The sequence below is a fragment of the Musca autumnalis genome, unplaced genomic scaffold (assembly GCF_047663935.1).
Source record: "Musca autumnalis isolate F117 unplaced genomic scaffold, ASM4766393v1 scaffold_5, whole genome shotgun sequence".
NCBI classification, from domain to species: domain Eukaryota; kingdom Metazoa; phylum Arthropoda; class Insecta; order Diptera; family Muscidae; genus Musca; species Musca autumnalis.
Window position 1 is genome coordinate 83891840 of NW_027412088.1, and position 18461 is coordinate 83910300.

Below are 18461 nucleotides of genomic sequence, written 5' to 3' on the forward strand. Positions count from 1 at the left end.
GATTTTTTTTCTTGTTTTTGGATTTTCTCATCTATGAACCTCGCTGTTTCAGAATCTGCAAAATTGCCCCAAATTCCACTATATCTCAACAAGTAAAAAAGTATCAGTCGGCTTTGCCGACAGAGAAATACCCTCAGCCTATGTGAAATAAAACTTTCATCTACGGACAGATCGACACAATTGTTGAACTTTTGTGGGGGAGAAGATCGATATCGGCCATTTTAGAAGTTAAATTAAATTTGGACAAAATATTAGGGGATCCAACGATTGGATAATATGGTAGCCCCGTTCAAGGGATATCGTGCATACCATTTTAGTGAATTTTTTTGGGCTGTTTTCTCAAGAAGTATGGACTTGCCCCTGAAAAAGCATTTACCGTTGTAATTGAGGCAGCGAATGCAATTTGCTTCAACAGAAATCAAAGTGATTCGAGAGCAGGTCTTATGTTGAATTTATCCAAAATTTTGTGTGGCAGTTACCCGAATGAGTGGACAAATATAGTCCATATTCAAACCTGATATACATATGCAGATGTATTTGGATGTGTAAAATATGGACCAAATCGATCACTATCTTCAAGAGTTATCGTGCGCACATTTTTTCCGAACATTTGTTAACTTTTGTGGGGGAGGTCCCTAAAGGTGTGGACCTATATGGCTTATCTTCGAACTTATACTTGGACAAAAAATGCAGATCCGTTCAATAGTTTCCTTGCGCTCCAACCACTAAACACGGTGTCATAGCGTTTTTGTTGCAATTTTCAGGCTATTTGCTCAGGAAGTATGGACTTGCCCCGGATGAAACTTATACCGTCGTATGGGGGGCAGTGAATACAAGTTGATACAAAAAAAATCAAAGCGATTCGAGAGCAGGTCCTAATCTGAACTTATCCGAAATTTTGTGTGGGAGGCACACGATGGAGTGGACCGATTGGAACCTCATCTAAGTTTGCTAAAAAACCGCTAAACAATTGTATTTGATCACAATTTCTTTTAAAGCGCTTCGGCTTTTTTTTTAATTTTTCTCATCTATGAACATTGTTGCTTCAGAATCCGCAAAAGCTTCTCAGATGTAAGCAACTTCCATTATAATACATTTACTGAGCATTTCAATTTTTAAGTTTTGTAGAATACAGATACTAGGGTTATGACTATTTTACAACCTCGTATCCCTGTATCATATTTTGATGAGATTTTAACTAAGATAAAAAAGCCCACGCACAAAAAGCTTTTAATGTTTTCATACATGAGCTTTTTAAATTTTTTTGGAGTCACTTTAAGCACATATGTATATATGTAACTCTAAACAAGCTTTAAAGCCACACGACATAACCAAAATGACATAAGTTGTTCACTAATTTTATATCATATATATAATTTTATATTATATATAACTTTATTTTATATATCATATCAAGCGAAAGTTTTTTATGCGTGACCTTTTTATACCCTCCACCATAGTATAAAGGGTATATTAAGTTTGTCATTCCGTTTGTAACACATCGAACTAATCAACTAATCATAAAGTATATATATATTCTTGATCAGGATAAAATTCTAAGACGATCTAGCCATGTCCGTCTGTCCGTCCGTCCGTCTGTTGTAATCAATCTAGCGTCCGCAAAAATTGAGATATTTTGACGTTCTTCGCCACATTTGCAGACCGAATTAGCTATAATTTGGCACTTAGGGTTCCTGGAGACCAAGTAACATATCCACAAAAAATTATGTATATAGGTCCAAGTTTTGGTATAGCCCCCATATAACGGTACCTCCCGATTTGAGGTATTTTCACGTTTTTCGCCACATTTGCAGACCGAATTGGCTATTATTTGGCATTTATGGTTCCTGGAGGGCAAACAACATATCCACAAAAAATTATGTATATATGTCCAAGTTTTGGTATAGCCCCCATATAACGGTACCTCCCGATTTGAGGTATTTTCACGTTCTTCGCCACATTTGCAGACCGAATTAGCTATAATTTGGCATTTATGGTTCCTGGAAACCAAGAAACAAATCTACAAAAAAGTATGTATATAGGTCCAAGTTTTGATATAGCCCCCATATAACGGTACCTCAAGATTTGAGGTATTTTGAGTTTTTACGCCACATTTGCAGACCGAATTAGATATAATTTGGCATTTCGGATACATGGAGGTCAAAAAACATATCTACAAAAAAAAATGTGGATATAGGTCTAAGTTTTGGTATAGCCCTCCTATAACGGTTCCTCCCGATTTGAGGTATTTTGGTGTTTTTCGCTACATTTTCAGAACGGATTAGATACAATTTTATCAAAAATTCCACGTCCAAGTTTTGGTATAGCCCACATATAAAGATACCGCCCGTTTTCAGGTACTTTGAAGTTTTTATTTACTTTTTGTACCCTCCACCATAGTATGGAGGGTATATTAAGTTTGTCATTCCGTTTGTAACACATCGAACTAATCATTTGAGACCCTATAAAGTATATTTATTCTTGATCAGGATCAAATTCTAAGACGTCTGTTGTAATCACTCTAGCGTCCGCAATAATTGAGAGAAAATTTTGTCTTTATACCCTCCACCATATGAAGGGTATAATTAAATTTGTAATTCCGTTTGTAACACATCGAAATATTCGTCGGAGACCCTATAAAGTATACATATCATTGATCAGCATAAAATTCTATGTTGATTTAACAATGTCCGTCTGTCCGTCCGTCCGTCTGTTGAAATCAAGATACAGCTCGCAATTTTAAAGATAGAGTGTCAATATTTGGTACAGAAGTTTCTATTACTTGCAGGATGGTTGGTATTGAAAATGGGATATATCGGTCCACGTTTTGATATAGCCCCCATAGAACGGTACCTCCCGATTTTCGGTATTTTTAAGGTTTTAGCTTCATCATCACACCGAAATGGCTGAAATTTGGTACTTAGTCTACGTTGGTGGTATAAAACTTTCCCCCAGAGCTTTGTCGGTGTCGGTCCATGCCTTCATATAGCCCCCATAGAACGATACCTCCCGATTTTCGTATTTTGAACGTTGTGGCCTCAATATTCAACCGAAATGGCTATTTAGATTTCGTTAAAGGTTCTCAAACTTCCCCTTTAAATTTGTCGGTATAGGTCCACGCCTTGAAAGTTACCTCCCAATTTTCCGTATTTTGGAAGTTGTGGCTTCAATATTCCACCAAAATGGCGGAAATTTGGTATTTAGTCTTCAATGTGATATAAAACTGTTCGCCAGAAATTTGTCTGTACAGGTCCACGCTTTCATACTGCCACATTTCCGACTAAAATTCGTCGGTATAGGGCCACGTTTCGATAAAGCCCCCCTTAGAACGGTACCTCCCGATTTTCGTAAGACTGAAGGTGACGTCAATATCCCACCGAAATGGCTGAAATTCGTTATTTAGTCTTCCAAGAGTTATAAAATATTCCAGAAGAGTATTGTCAGTATAGGTCCAGGTCTTCCTACATCCCCATAGAAGCGTACTACTTGATTTTCGGTATTTTTTAAATTTAAGCCACATTCTCTTACCGAAATATAGGAAATTTGGTATTTAGTCTTCTCTGAGTCCAAAAACTTTCCGTCAGAAATTTGTCGCTATAGATCGACGTTTTAAAATAGCCCCCATAGAACGGTGCCTCACATTGTTTTACAGAAATTGGTATTAAGTCTTCTTCATACACGAAAGGAAACTAATTATTCCATTTTACTTCAATATAACTTGTGGTGGAAGGTATAACAAGTTCGGTCCGGCCGAACCTAACGCCGTTCTTACTTATTCAATATTTAAATGGTATAAAAGTTTTTTTTTAGTTATTAATAGGCAAAAGGTCATTTATTCGAGCAACAGGAAATAATTTGTTGAGAAAAAATCCTTTTCAGTTCGTAGTATTTATTATTTTTTTTTCAAAGGGTTTTGTGCTTGGCATTTTTTAATAATTAAATAGAATTAACGTTTTTTTGGCATTAATAGGCAAAAGTTAATTTATTCTCACTACAGGAAACCAATTTTGAGAAAAAAGGTCACAAAGTATTAACTGGGATTAATTACCACTTGAAACTACAGTTCCTTAGGATTTATCAAAACATACCATTAAACATTAAATTTTCACCCGCAATGCATTAGCGGATTATTAATTAATTATCAATCCAATAAATTAACATAATAATCGTGATAATTATATTAAGAAATCTTGACATGACAAAAAGTTTTAAAATCAGCAACGCGATACTCTTAAAAGATTTTTGTGCTCTAATTAATAGAATTTCGTGAAAATGTAGATAAAAACTGAAAATCGAGTGGTACCGCTAATTGTTTGCGGGCCAAAACGTTGTCCTATGTCCAAAATTTTTGATCCTGAAATTTTGTGATTATGGCGAACATTGTATAAAAAACGAGATGGGCTATTCGATATTCCCGTATGAAAAAAGGACACTCGTGTGCAAAAATATAACGTTAAACGCAATTATTTTGGACACAGTCGAAGGCAAGAAAGAACAAGTAAGCAAAGGCTATAGTCGGACGGGGACGACCATGTGATACCCTACACCACAACCTGTAGGAATTAGCTATGTGCAACCGCCTTTCACGCTGAATGTCCGAGTTCGATTTCCATCAAATTGTCAACGGTGGCAAAATACCCCTTAGTATTGTTGGCGATATTTCCTGAATATTTCAGCCATGAGAAACGTCTATACAAGTGATAACTTAGGACACGCCGTTCGGACTCGGCGATAAAAACTAGGTCACATATCAATAACATAATTTGAATAATTTGAATCCATTGATATAATAGAAGCCTCCATTGTCTTTACTGGGATGTTTGTGGAAAAATATATAAATTATACATTTCTAAAAAAATATTCGAACATTGGAAAATACATATTGATTAGCCCCTCCTGCTACATATTCAAATTGTCTTCGAATATCAAGTTCCTTTTTTGAATACACCTAAAATAAATAAATATATATACCATGCAGTTTGGTCTATTTGATAATTGGGAAATTGCGAGTTTATTGAATCTATCGTCCAAAATTGTGCATTTGTACCTCACATATGCTTCGAAAATAGAAATTAAATTTTGCATGCAAACAAATTTATAAATCCCAAAATTATTCACACTCAATTACACAGCAAAGAAGATAGTATAATTCACGGTAACACGAGCTTGCTTCAAAATACGTGGAATCTGTAGGTATCGTAATATGGGGCTATACAAAATCAATTTTAGTAAGCTAACTTCTGAGTTTTGAAAAAGTTTGAGAATTATTTTTTTTAGATTTGTAATTTTAGTTGAAGCCGGCAGGGGTTTTTGGAACTTCTGGAATATTATCTCAGGAAGTATGTCTTACCCCTGAAAAGGGACCACAATAGGGACCGAGAAAAGAACCTTCTTCAAAAAAACACAATCAAATAGATCCGATACGGGTCCTCAAACTGCACTTTTCCGAAATTTTGTGTGGGAGGTACTCGAAGGACGGACCGATATAGTCCATATACCAACCTGACACATGACTGGATGAAATAACACGATGTGTAAAGTTTCGACCAATCTGCTGAAAAAAATTCAAAACTATTCGAGAGGTCTCTTAAATTTCCCTTTTCCGAATTTTGTGTGAAGATGTAGACCGGCATAGTCTTAGCAGATCTATATCTAAAAGGAATAATAATATATGGAAAGTTTGGAGCAAGTCGATTGATCACTTCACCAGTTATCGTTCACATAATTTTGAACTTTTTTGGGGGAGGTGTGGACCGACATAGCCTATATTCGAACTTAAACAAAGTTTGGGCAAAATATTACGATGTACAACATTTGGTTCTAATCGGTAGATCCGTTTGAGGGTTATAGTGCGCACCAGCCAGCTAGACATTTAGAGAGACAGATGAACGGACAGGTTTAAATAGACTCCAAATTGTCTGAAACGAATTCCGTCCAAACATGCCTGGGGTCTAAAACCAATATTTCTATGAGACACATCTTTGGTCGTATAGTGTTTGTATCCCCTTTACCCTAAATCCTGAAGTAAAAAATAGGTGGCGAGGCAACCCCATGTTGCAATATTTGTATAAAAAATCCAATTTGACAACTGAACTTAAAATTGCTGTGTCATGATAGAGACAATTTGTAGCATGGGAGAAAATTGTTGTTCTCTACACAAAACCCATTATATATTAGGTAGTAGGCCCGTTATCTAGCAGACACATTATTGCAATTTGCATCAGGGGAAAGGTCAGTAGTTATTATTCCATATGTAGGCTACCATTTCACCCGCTAAATATTTCTCGATCTTCACCAATAAGAATAGGGATCTATTCTGGCCTGAACCCGACCTCAATACAAAATTTCGTGACGATCGGTCCATAATTGCGGCCTGGAGCGTGTTGACAATTTATAATGGACAGACGGACGGACGGATTGACGGACGGAGGGATGGACGGACGGACACACATCTCAAAATCGCTTTATCTCGTCGAGATATGAAGATTGGTATACCACATTGGGGGTCTCCGACGAATATTTCGCGGTGTTACATGAATTTTTAGCAAAACAAACTTATAATACCCTTTTCCACATTGTGGTATAGGGTATAAAAATAAATTAGTATACGCTACATACTTCATTGGAGCGCACAAACAGGATTGATCATGACAAGCTTGTATAGATTGCTACCATATATGTATGTATGTCAAATATGTTGCAATGGAAAAAGAAGGAAAAATGCTCCAAAATCTACAAGCCACCGCCTAAACATCTACCATAGAAAAGAAGAACACGACATATCAACACACATACATACATACATATGTTCCCACAACATCCCTGATGGGACAAGGGGGACTTCTCTCATATCAATGAGTGCACGCCGATTCATATTGGCTCAATGATATGGGACCTACTTTTTATTGCCGAGTCCGAACGGCGTGTCTTACGACACCACTTTGTAGAGAAGTTTTTCATGGCTTAAATACTCAGGAAATGTCGGCATTACTGAGGGTGAATTTTCATATCAACACACATATCAAATATCAATTTTCAAGTCTGGTATAATATAATTTATGCTTGTTTCTCATAAACGTTTTCATTGGTACTGGATTTACCAATTTTATTCTCGCGCAACTCATTAGCGGATTATTAATTAATTATCAATCCAATAAATTATAAAATTGTGATAATTATATTAAGAAATCTTCGTCTTTTCATATACCAAAAAAGTTCAAAAGTAACAACTTTAAACCCATGAAAGACGTACATATACTCGTATACACTAATTTACAATCAAAGTGTAAATTAACTAATTTAATTTAACAAAGCGCTATGTTGTTCCTCCCTCGCTAGGCCCCACAACAGAATTTCTTGTAAATCATTGATTTTAAAAGCCTGCTATTGACCTCAGCATAAAATGAAAGTTCATAATGCCAATCAGCCAGCAATGATGACCAATAATAAGGTTAAGCAATTAATCTTACAGCTCAATGGCAATTACTGATCTGATGTGTATTTATGTTTGTAGCCATGTATACCCACATTATTAATTTAAAAATAAGGAGGGTAAATATGTTGAATTGAGCGAAACCAACGCATGAAGAAAAACCAAAGAAAAATTCTGAAAAAAAACAACTGTGATAATACGCATTTATAAAGTAGAAAATTTAAAATTTTACTGAACACTTGTCTTCGAGACGGTATACAAAGAGTTGTGGGCTGCATATATTTGGTAATTAATATGTCGGTGTTGCCGTTAGTGAACCTGTGTAAGTCTAGCAGTGTTCTAATGTGGGGCCTATTTGGCCACACAGAAAAACATAGTTTAAGGTCGGTTAAGCCAGGACCATATAAGACCTTCGAATGAATCTTGCAAATTCGTTAGCGTTAATAATTTAGTATTGTTTAAGTGCTTTGAAAAATCCGTAGCTGAGCAACTTTGTACTTTAAGGCGCATTTAAAGTGCTACATCCTGTTATGTAGGTTATCATATAACTATGAAAGGATGCCTTTCATACACACAATTTTTACTGTTCAGAAAAAAGTAAAATTCATTGGAAACCACAACCATAAATTTATACTCTTTTAAGACCATTTTATATTTGCCTTTATCTTTAGCAAACATAAAAATTTTATATCAAGTGAATTAATGTCTATTGAAAATAATTTGTTTATTTCTTTTTTAATGAGTACGTTATAATACTCCAACAAACGGATACCAGGCATCTGTTGATTCGAATGTTTGTTTATACTATCGCTTACATATATACATATATTGTTATGCATATTCATATATAAAAGTTTGTACATACATTCATATGAAAGATGTTTACCAAAAGCATATGGGTATTTCCCTTATTTGCAACTCATTTAAAAATGAAAATTGGGGAGAGTTAAAAAAAAAACTCTAATTAAAGAAGTAACAAGTAAGAACGGCGTTAAGTTCGGCAGGGCCGAACTTTTTATACCCCCCGCCAAGAGATGTATGGAACTAAAATGGAAAAATTAATTTCCTTTCGTTTATGAAAGTACTAAATTCTGCACCACGTTAAGGCTTATTCCTAGGATTAGAGGAATATGCTAACTGGAGTATATCAATTTCTTTTAAAGAATATTTAAAACCAATGAAACATCGATGTTTTCTCCCCATTCAGAATCGAAAATACCATGTTGCAGCCATTCAATTTCGACGAAGCATACACAAACTGAAAATATGTAAAATCAGGAGGTACTCGTACCTGCGTGCAAAACAAAATATTAACCTACTAGCAGAAACCGGTCCGCGTTGCTGGCCCGTCGTAATGAGTTTTAATGACAACTTTTTATCGACTTTATGCTTGAAAATTCAAAAATAGTTATTTTCTACCTCACTTCTTCGGTCTATTGTCAAACCGAGAAGGATTTTTTTGTCTGTAACCTTTCTTTTCTCTTACGGACTTTGTCGGATTTTTTTTCGCCAATTTATGCTTTTTAGGATTTATTATCGTCCATGTCCCTGTCTTTATCCTAAAGCGATCTAATTTTAAAGGTTAAAAAGTGGTTAAATCGAATTCTTCAGATTATTGAGACTTTTCATGGCTGATGGACCGTTGAACCTCACCATTCAAGTAAATTTGTAAATATATAGTTTTTCTTGATCGGGGGCGCAACCACCGTTGTCTCGAAAACTAATTTGCAACCCGATGCACTCATAAGTTTAGCAAATATAGCGATTATAAAATAATCGGCCCCGGAATTCGTCTACAAATATGGACCACGGGACATTCCTGAACATTTTCTGAATATTAGGTTCAGTAGTTTTGGAAAAATAATGTTTTGAAAAGAGTGGGCGTGGTCATCAGTTTTCAAGATATAACAAATTAAAAAAGTAGGCCTGGTCCGTTATTTTGGCTCCAAATATGTACCTAAGGTGCACACAACTTAATTGCCTACCAAATGTATGCTGAAACCGATACAATCATACACTTATTTGGTTTATATATAGCGTTTAACAGAAAAGCATGGGGAAGGTACCCCACCTCTTCCGAAATTCATAATATTCAAAACATTCAGCTTTTGTCGCAAATTTTATGGAAATCCCTTCAGTAGTATTGGAGTTATGACATATTAATAAAAACAGGCGTGGTCGGGCCTATAGGCCCTAAAGAAGTACCTAGATTGTAGATTAATCCGTAAATTTTTAATCCGATACATGCATAATTTTTGCAAATATAACGTTTTTTAAAAATATCGCATAGGGAGGTACCCCGCTCCCTCTGGAATTCAATAAAATATGTAACCTGTTTTCGGGGGGCGTTGTAAACTTTTCTTTCCAAAAAACCTAAGTAGGGTTATGACAGCATTTGATTTTTATTCATAAAGGTAAGGCGTTTTTTCAAATATGCCCCCTTCAAAATTCAAGAAAATATGCCCGTACATTCCCTGACATTTTCAGGAAAATCGGTTCAGTAGTTTTGTAGATGTAACATATTTTAAAAAGTGGGTGTGGTCAAGTCATTGGATCCTAAAAAAGTGGGTAAGGTCTTCCGAAATAGATGCATTCGTAATTATTGTAAATATAACATTTTTAAGAAAGTAGGGTATAGGCGAAGTACCCCGCCCCTTCCGAAATTCAACTGAATTTGTAGCCTATTTTAAGCGGGGGCTATCCTTGTACATTCCCTGGCAATTTCAGGAAAATCGGTTCAGTAGCTTTTGTAGAAATGATAAAAATTGAAAATTGAAAAAAGTGGCCGTACATTTTCTTTGCATAAAAAAATATCGAAATTGGTCCAGCCGTTCTCAACTGATGCCATGACTAACGAACGACATTTGATTTTTATTTTTAAAGATTTAAAAGTTTAGACAAATCGCGATTTCTTTGAAAATCCCTTCAGTAGTTTTGTAGATATAACCTAATTAGAAAGTGAGCGTGGTCGGATCTTAAGTCCCAAAATAAGTACGTAAGGTTGGAGACACAATCGCCATTGACTCGCAAATAAATTCCGAAACCGATACATTCGCATTTGTTGCAAATATTGCATTTTTACAAAAATAGGGCATAAAAATATGTAGCCTATTTTGATCGGTGACCAACCCTGTACATTCGCTGAAAGTTTCAGGAAAATCGATTCAGTAGTTTCGTAGATATAACATATTTAAAAAAGTGGGCGTTGTCCAGTCTTAATGCCCCAAATAAGCACTTAAGGTCGGAGACACAATCGGCATTGACTCGGAAATTAATTTTCAAAGCGATACATTTGTAATTGTTGCAAATATTGCATTTTTACAAAAATAGGGCATAGGGGAGGTACCCCGCCCGATTCAACCAAATGTGTAGCCTATTTCAACAGGGGGTCATCACTCTACGTTCCCTGAAAATTTCAGGAAAATCTGTTGAGTAGTTAGTAGTAACATATTTATAAAAGTGGGCGGAAAAGTGGGCGTGGCCAATTTTTCTTTGCATAAAAACCTAAACTGTACTATGACTAACATTTCCACAAAAAATTATCCAAATCGCTCCAGCCGTTTTCAACTGATTCAATTACCAACAAACGACAATTGAGTTTTATATAAAAGGTATTGATCGTATTTTGCGTGGAGGTTTTCTAACCATTTCTATGAACCCGAAATATATCTTCAGTGACAGCTATATTGTAGCGTGTCTCTTTACCCACAATTCTCTGTAGGCATGGTTTGTACCCATATCGAATACTGTACGCCAAATTTCAAACATTCCGATAGAATAATGTGGATAAAACCACCAAAATATCGAAAATCGGGTGGTACTTTCTATGGTGCTTTCTAAGAATGCTGTATATCCCCAACCAATACTATTACCGAATTTTAGCCATCTGTGTAGGAAAATATCGCACTTATTATAAAGGCTATATCAAAACATGGATCTTTACCGAGAATTCTTTGCTGGAATGCCGTATATACCTAAAATCGGGAGTTGCCGTTCTGTCATGGCTATATCAAAACGTGGACCTACACGGTAAAATTTCCGGGGGAATGTTTCTTCCCCCACAAAAGACAGAATAGAAGACTAGAATTTTCAAAATACTTAAAATCGGGAAGTGCCGTCGTATGTGGGCAATATAAAAACACGGGCCTATACTGTTAAACTTCTAGATGAAAGTTAATTTACACCTAAAGAAGACTAAATAGCAAAGTTCACCCATTTCGGTGAGAAAATGTGGTTACAACCTTTAAAATACGAAAATATGGGGGCTATATCAAAACGTGGACCTTTACTGACAAATTTCTGGATTAAAGTTTTTTGGTCCCAAAGAGGACTAAGTACTATGGGGACTATATGAAGAAACCCCCATGAAAAGCTAAATACCAAATTAGAGCCAATTCGGTGAGATATTGAGGCCACAATCTTCAAAATACCGAAAATCGGGAGGTACCGCTCTATGGGGCTATATGTTTTTTCAGTTACGAAAGTACCAATGTCTACAATAAGTGGAGAAGTCAACTAAAAACTTCAAAGTTCATGAAATCGGATTGCACCTTTATACGGGACTATACCACAAAGTCGGTATATGTCCACAATTCTTAATGGAGAAATTTTTAAACACTGGGAATCACAAATGTCAATTGCCATGCAATTTGCCCTAAAATATAAACAAAACAACTTAAAATCGGTGGTATACCGGGGGTCATACCAAAGCGTGGTCCTATCTCAACAACTTTTGGTGAAGACATGTTTTGATCACTACGAAACCTTAATTTAGCATTTAGACAGAAAATATAGGTAATAATTTTAAAATACCTGAAATCGGGCGATACCAGCATATGAGAAACCTTCAATTCAAAATAACGACCAATATAGGCCGAAAATGTTGATAATAACTTCCAAATACCTCATAATAACTTCCAAATACCTCAAATCCTTACATCGGGCGGTACTGATATATGGTTCGTTATCACAAAACGTGGGCTATAACCACCATATAACAGTACCGCCCGATTTAAGCTATTTTGATATTATTAGCTTGATTTTCAGACCCAATTGTAGCAAGTGCGATAAAAATTATACTGTCGTAAAATGAGCCGCGAGGACTACCTGCAGTAAAGATTAAAACAGTCAATGTCCCAAAACAGCAACTTTGCAAAATCTTTTAAATTTTGTGTGGGAGGTACCCGAAGTACTGGACCTATATAGTCCATATTCAAATATGATTTATGCTCGATAGAAATATTACGAAGCGCAATGGTTTTACCAATGTTAATCACTCCTTTTGATAGTTATCGCGCCTATCCGGCAATTTAGTTGGTCACCGTGGATGTGGGCATTATCTCAGGAATTATGCCCATGAAAAAAATTGTGCCATCGTGAAGAGGGCCGCGAGCACAACCTGCTGTAAAACTTGTACCCTATAGTCAATATTCTAATCTGATCTATGACTGGAGGAAATATTACGACGTTGTTGAATATTTGTGGGGGTGGTACCCGAAGGAGTGCACCGATATGGCCCATCTTCGAACTTGATCTAAGTGTGGATAAAACATTACGAGACCACAGTTTGGTTCAAATCGGTTAACCCGCTCGAGAGTGCCAGCCAGACAGACAAATAGACGGACGGACATGACTAAATTGACTCCAACTACAACTACGACTACTTTGTATCATTGTAAAGGTGATCTTTTCTTCTTCGATTGCAGGTATTGGCAACCACCAGAAGTGCAAATGGCTTTGATTGTGTACACTCTTACGCATACAACATCGACAGTGTAAATTTAGTCCTCTCCCCAAACATCGTTGCTGCAATCAAAAACCATTCAAGAAAGCGACATCGAACTCTCAACAGTAAGTGATTGGTGGTGATTTTACTTTAGTTTTGTTTGTAATCGCTATACTTCATCGCGAGTTAGGGCAATGCCGAATTTCGTTCTTTGTTTTTGAAATACCGCTAATAGAAGTGAAGATAATGTGCTTTGCCCATTCCGACCCTTAATTATGATCCGACAATTACCAAAACCCAGGTCAGGATCCGTTTGACATTTCCATTAGAAAGTTTGACATTTTTAGCATAAACGTATTCAGTACGGTTTGACGTGTGGCCATGTGTTGCGTTGTTTACAAAGAGTTGAAAACACAAATTGCAAAAAATCAAATGGCATTTACATGTGAACATTTTCGTCCCACAATTCTTTACAACTTTCGACGTGGATTATCACGGCAAGAGTGCATCAATGAAATTAAATCTATGTATGGCAATGAAGCACCCACGTCCTACACCACCTGCAGTGCTGTGAAAACCCGGTTTGATGAATTCAATCGTGGCCGTAGTTCGCTCTAAGACGAACTAAGGTCGTCCAAAAATGGCCGTTGTGTCAGAAAACACTGATGCATTACACTTACATTCAGCTTGAGCAACGTAGGACGGCCAATTCTGAGTGGTACATCACAATTTGTTTACCTGAAAACTTCGGAGAAATTCGAAAAACAAACAAGAGAAGACGAAGATTCCTTGTACATCATGACCATGCGAGATCTCATACATCGGCTCAAACTAGCGCCTTTTTGACAGGCCAAAACGTGGAATTGATAGGTCATCCGCCTTACAACCCCGACTTATTCCCGCACAGGAAGCCCAAAAAAGCATGGAAACCATTTTTGTCGCCAGAAGATGCTGTTGAAGCGTTAAAAAACGTATTTTGGAGGTGTCTCAATGGGAGTGAAAAAATTGTTTCGACAATTGGTTTGAACGAACGCAAAAGTGTTTAAACCATGCTGGAGTATTGTATAACTTAAACCAACCAATGGTAATCAAAATATTCTGGACATACCGGTACAGTTTAAAGCCTTGCAAATATAGCATATACCAGCACTTCACCTTAAGTTAAATCTGGAAAAAGACTCATGAAACATATACACTAGGGTGGGGCGATTAATATGGAAAATAATCCTAATGGGCGCTTCGTTTCCAAGTGTCAATTGCTCGCTCAAATAGATATGTGAGCAAAGAAACACTGTGATCGAGAATTTCTTTGGCACTACCTAAACTCGAGCAACTTCACTTGCAAACAAAACAAAACAACATTTCGACGGTGCCCGGTCTCACAATTGTAATTGAGTTTAGGTAGTGCCAAAAAATTCTCGATCAGAGTGTTTCTTTGCTCACGTATCTATTTGAGCGAGCAATTGACACTTGGGTATAAAAAGTTTCTTGTCGAAAAACAAGAAACAAGGGAACTGATGAAGATCTGTGCCGAGATCTGAAACTATAGTCTTCCCTGCTTACCCCTTAGTAAACATCGCCAATTTTCCCTTTAATAAATTAAAGTTGTTTTAATAAAATATTAAAACAACGACCATGGGATTAAGCCTGACTATTTTGAAAAACAAAACAGAAGTCGTCATCCCAAATAAAAAACGCCAACCGTCCTAAGTGGAGTTTTTTTTTAATTTGCAATTTTTTTCATATTTCGTAAACTATTTTAAATTTGAATTTAAAGACCACTCTTGTAGACAATTATTGAATCTACAACTTTTACTTTAGCCGGCTTTTGCTAAGTCTTACCGTTTTTGAAAAAAATTAAAAAAACTGAATAATGCCTCCAAAAATGACCTTTGACCCCCAATAATTTGTTTTGCACACATGGGATCGATGGGGACTTTTAGGACGTTGCTTCTAATGGCCAACCCCAGCTCTCCACCAAAATTCAGCTTTGTGGGAATTTTTGCTATTTCCCCCTTATACGCATGTCTATTTTGACCGGACTAAATTAGTTAAAGTCGGTTGATGCGCATCCGTTTAAAGTTGGTAAAAGTCGCGCAATGTGCATTAGGGTTATGACTTTTTGACATTTTTCCTCAAAAATGATTTCCTGTAGCAGGGATGAATGAACTTTTGCCTATTAATCACTATGCTATCATTTATTCCCTTGAAATATAAAAAAAGTTCACGCACAAATCGATTTTAAAAAAATAATTTTTTGAAAAAATATGGTAACATGGGGCGCCTTCGCCACGTTTTTTTCAAAATGTTCTCATATCGACATCTTTAAGGTTTTTAAAATATTATTTTTGGTAAGAATATTAGCATGTCTTGACTATAAGTTTTGATATATAAATGATTATAATTTTTTTTTTAAATATTATTTTTGAGAATTTACAAAATGTCTAAAAAGTGGCGAAGCCTCCCCACCCATGGGGCAGCTTCGCCATCGACATTGGATATATATCAACGGACTCTTAAACTGGCATTTACCATACTTCCTTCCCAAATATCAACATAATGCATAAAAGGAACATGTTTTCTATTTAATAATCAAAAATGATTCTAAAATTTACAAAAGAAACATATTCTAGCCGTTAATTGAAGTAGGTACCTTGAATTTAGTCATAAAAATGAAATTTTTGCCAAATTAGATAGGTTTAGCACAATATTTGATTTCAACTTCACATTATAGCGTGGTATATCTATAGCATAAACAATTTAAGTAAAACCTGACATATTTCTCACATTAACCCACAACACCCCTATCATGGCGAAGCCGCCCCACCCCCTACATAGTTCATAATATGAATATATTGACATTTATAATTACTTTTATCATGCAAATTATCTGGATTTATATTCTTCAGTAGTTGTCTATTAACGGTATAAAATATAATTTTGATATCACTAAAGGTATACGAGATATCACAAAATATACCTACCATGAATATTTTTCGCAATACCCCAAAAACATGAAACCGCGTGCATCAGCAATCATATATTTGATAGAAATGCCAATTTTTGGGAGATGAAAGATCTTCGTTAAACTCACAATTTTCCCTTTAACGGCATTTCTGTAGCAGTTATAATTATCAAGAAAATCGGTGCTGGCGAAGGCGCCCCAGTGGCGAAGCCGCCCCATGTTACCATATATGAAATGAAAAAAATTTTTTTTTCAAAAAATTATTTTTTGTTGTAAATATAAGCCTACTAATAACTATATTAACGTTTATTTCATTCAAATATTAAAAAAGTCGCGAAAAAAGTCATTTTGAAAAATTTAAAATTTTTTGTTTTTTGTTAAAAAATTATATTTTAGAATAAAAGCGTTTACGACATTTTTACGATACTCAGAATTGAAGAAAAATAGTGTGAAATAAATTTTATGTCATTTTAATTATCTCATGTGGCTCTAAAGTTTATTTTCAATTATATATCTGTTTTCAGTGACTTCAAAAAATTGTCCATAATTTTGATAAATTCAAATTTTAAAATCAATTTTGTGCGTGAGGTTTTTTCACCGAATCAGCTTATAATTAAGATTTTATGTAATCTTATGGCAAAACTCATCACGCTATGATACAGGGATATGAGGTTGTAAAAAAGTCATAACCCTAATGTGCATACGATTTTGATGCGCATCCGGTTTCATCAGCGCCTATCAAAAATACTTCAAAATATAACAATTTTAATTAGATTCTTCAAGAACCGCGGATGTGCCTCCACATTCAATTTTTTGTGAAAGACCCATATAACTCGCGTATCTCTTTTCTTTTATGACACGCGTTTTCGCAAATATTATAATCGCCAGTAAAGGATTCCATTTATGTAAAAAATTTTAAAGAAAATCGCGATTTAGTACGCGGATTTGTCAAAATATATTTTTGCTGATTTTCCGATTTTCAAGGTATCTATATCCGCGGTTTTAGTAGATGGATTCGATCGCGGAAGGCTTCATTAGAACCGTCCGCTAAAAAAACTAAATTCACGCGGGTTTCAAAGGATATGGAATGACAGTTGTAAATTTTACACGCAAAAAATAGGTTTTGTAAGAAAATTCACGCATTAAATTTTGGCCTTTCGACTCCAGTTACTAGGATGCTGTAAGGAGCACACTCATGAGATATGCATCAAACGACGTAAAATCACGAGTTCTATAATCGTGTTAAGAGTTTGGAATATTATCTTCTTGCGCGTCCGGATTATTAAAAAAATTCAAAAAGCCCCGAAATTCCGGCTTCAAAATGTCAGCATCAATTTTAGGTGGATGCAGTGGATATATCGAAAAATCATACACTACAATCTTGTTGCCCATGGAGTATTCTGTGATTTTTTCTTTGGGGATAGGTCTATAAAATGTAAGGTTAAGCCAGAAATCGTATTGGAACATAAAAAAACTTGTTGGCTTCAACCCATTTTTACTCATTTTTCTACATTGATGCCAACACAGCTTCCACGAAAATTAATTTTAATGGTCGACATTATGGGATCCCTCCTAAAACACTTCATTTTAAAGAATTGCAGTCATACTTTATAGAATATGTTAACAGTTCGCGAATTCTGATAGGGTGAAACTCGGATTCATCGATTGCAAAACATTTTTGTTATTTACCATATATTTAAACTAAGTTGTAAAGTTTGCATTATGTCATGAAAATAAAAAATTACAATTTATATATGTAGTTGTTCACGAAATTTACAATAAAAAAGCGGTTCGATTTCAAATTCGTCCGAACTACTATAAAACTCCTATTATTGTAGAATGTTTTGCTTGTTTAAAAAAAATGAATTAAATATTTATTCAGAAAACAGAAATTTGGTAGTATTTCGAAAAAATTTGAATTCGAATCATCTTAGTGAAACAGGCCATAAATATATGAAAGAACTTAGAAAACAGTGTGTTAATACCCATAACTTTTATTACTGTAGACTGGACTAAAAGTTTCAGTATACGGATGCACATTGTCGATACGCAGACATAAATATCTACATACCGTTTGTATGCGGTATGACTTTAGTACATAGCCATACATACATATGTACACATACATACATATACATATATACGTATATATACATATTGTTTGCATTATTACACACACACAAAATCCAGAGAACCCTGAAGTGAAATAATTTTGTAGAATTTAATGACTGCTTCTACACAGTATATAAACAAACAAACAGTCTATTCGAGTTTGCTTTAAAAATTAAACAACAGCAGTTTTTTACTTAATAAAAGAAGTGCGAAAAGTACAAATACGT

The 18461-nt window shown here is 35.4% G+C and overlaps 1 protein-coding gene across 3 annotated transcripts in view; it reads right to left on the reverse strand.

The window, feature by feature from the left end:
- pain (transient receptor potential cation channel family member painless) overlaps positions 1-18461 on the reverse strand; it is a 122813-nt gene that overhangs the window by 30016 nt on the left and 74336 nt on the right. The window lies entirely within an intron of this gene.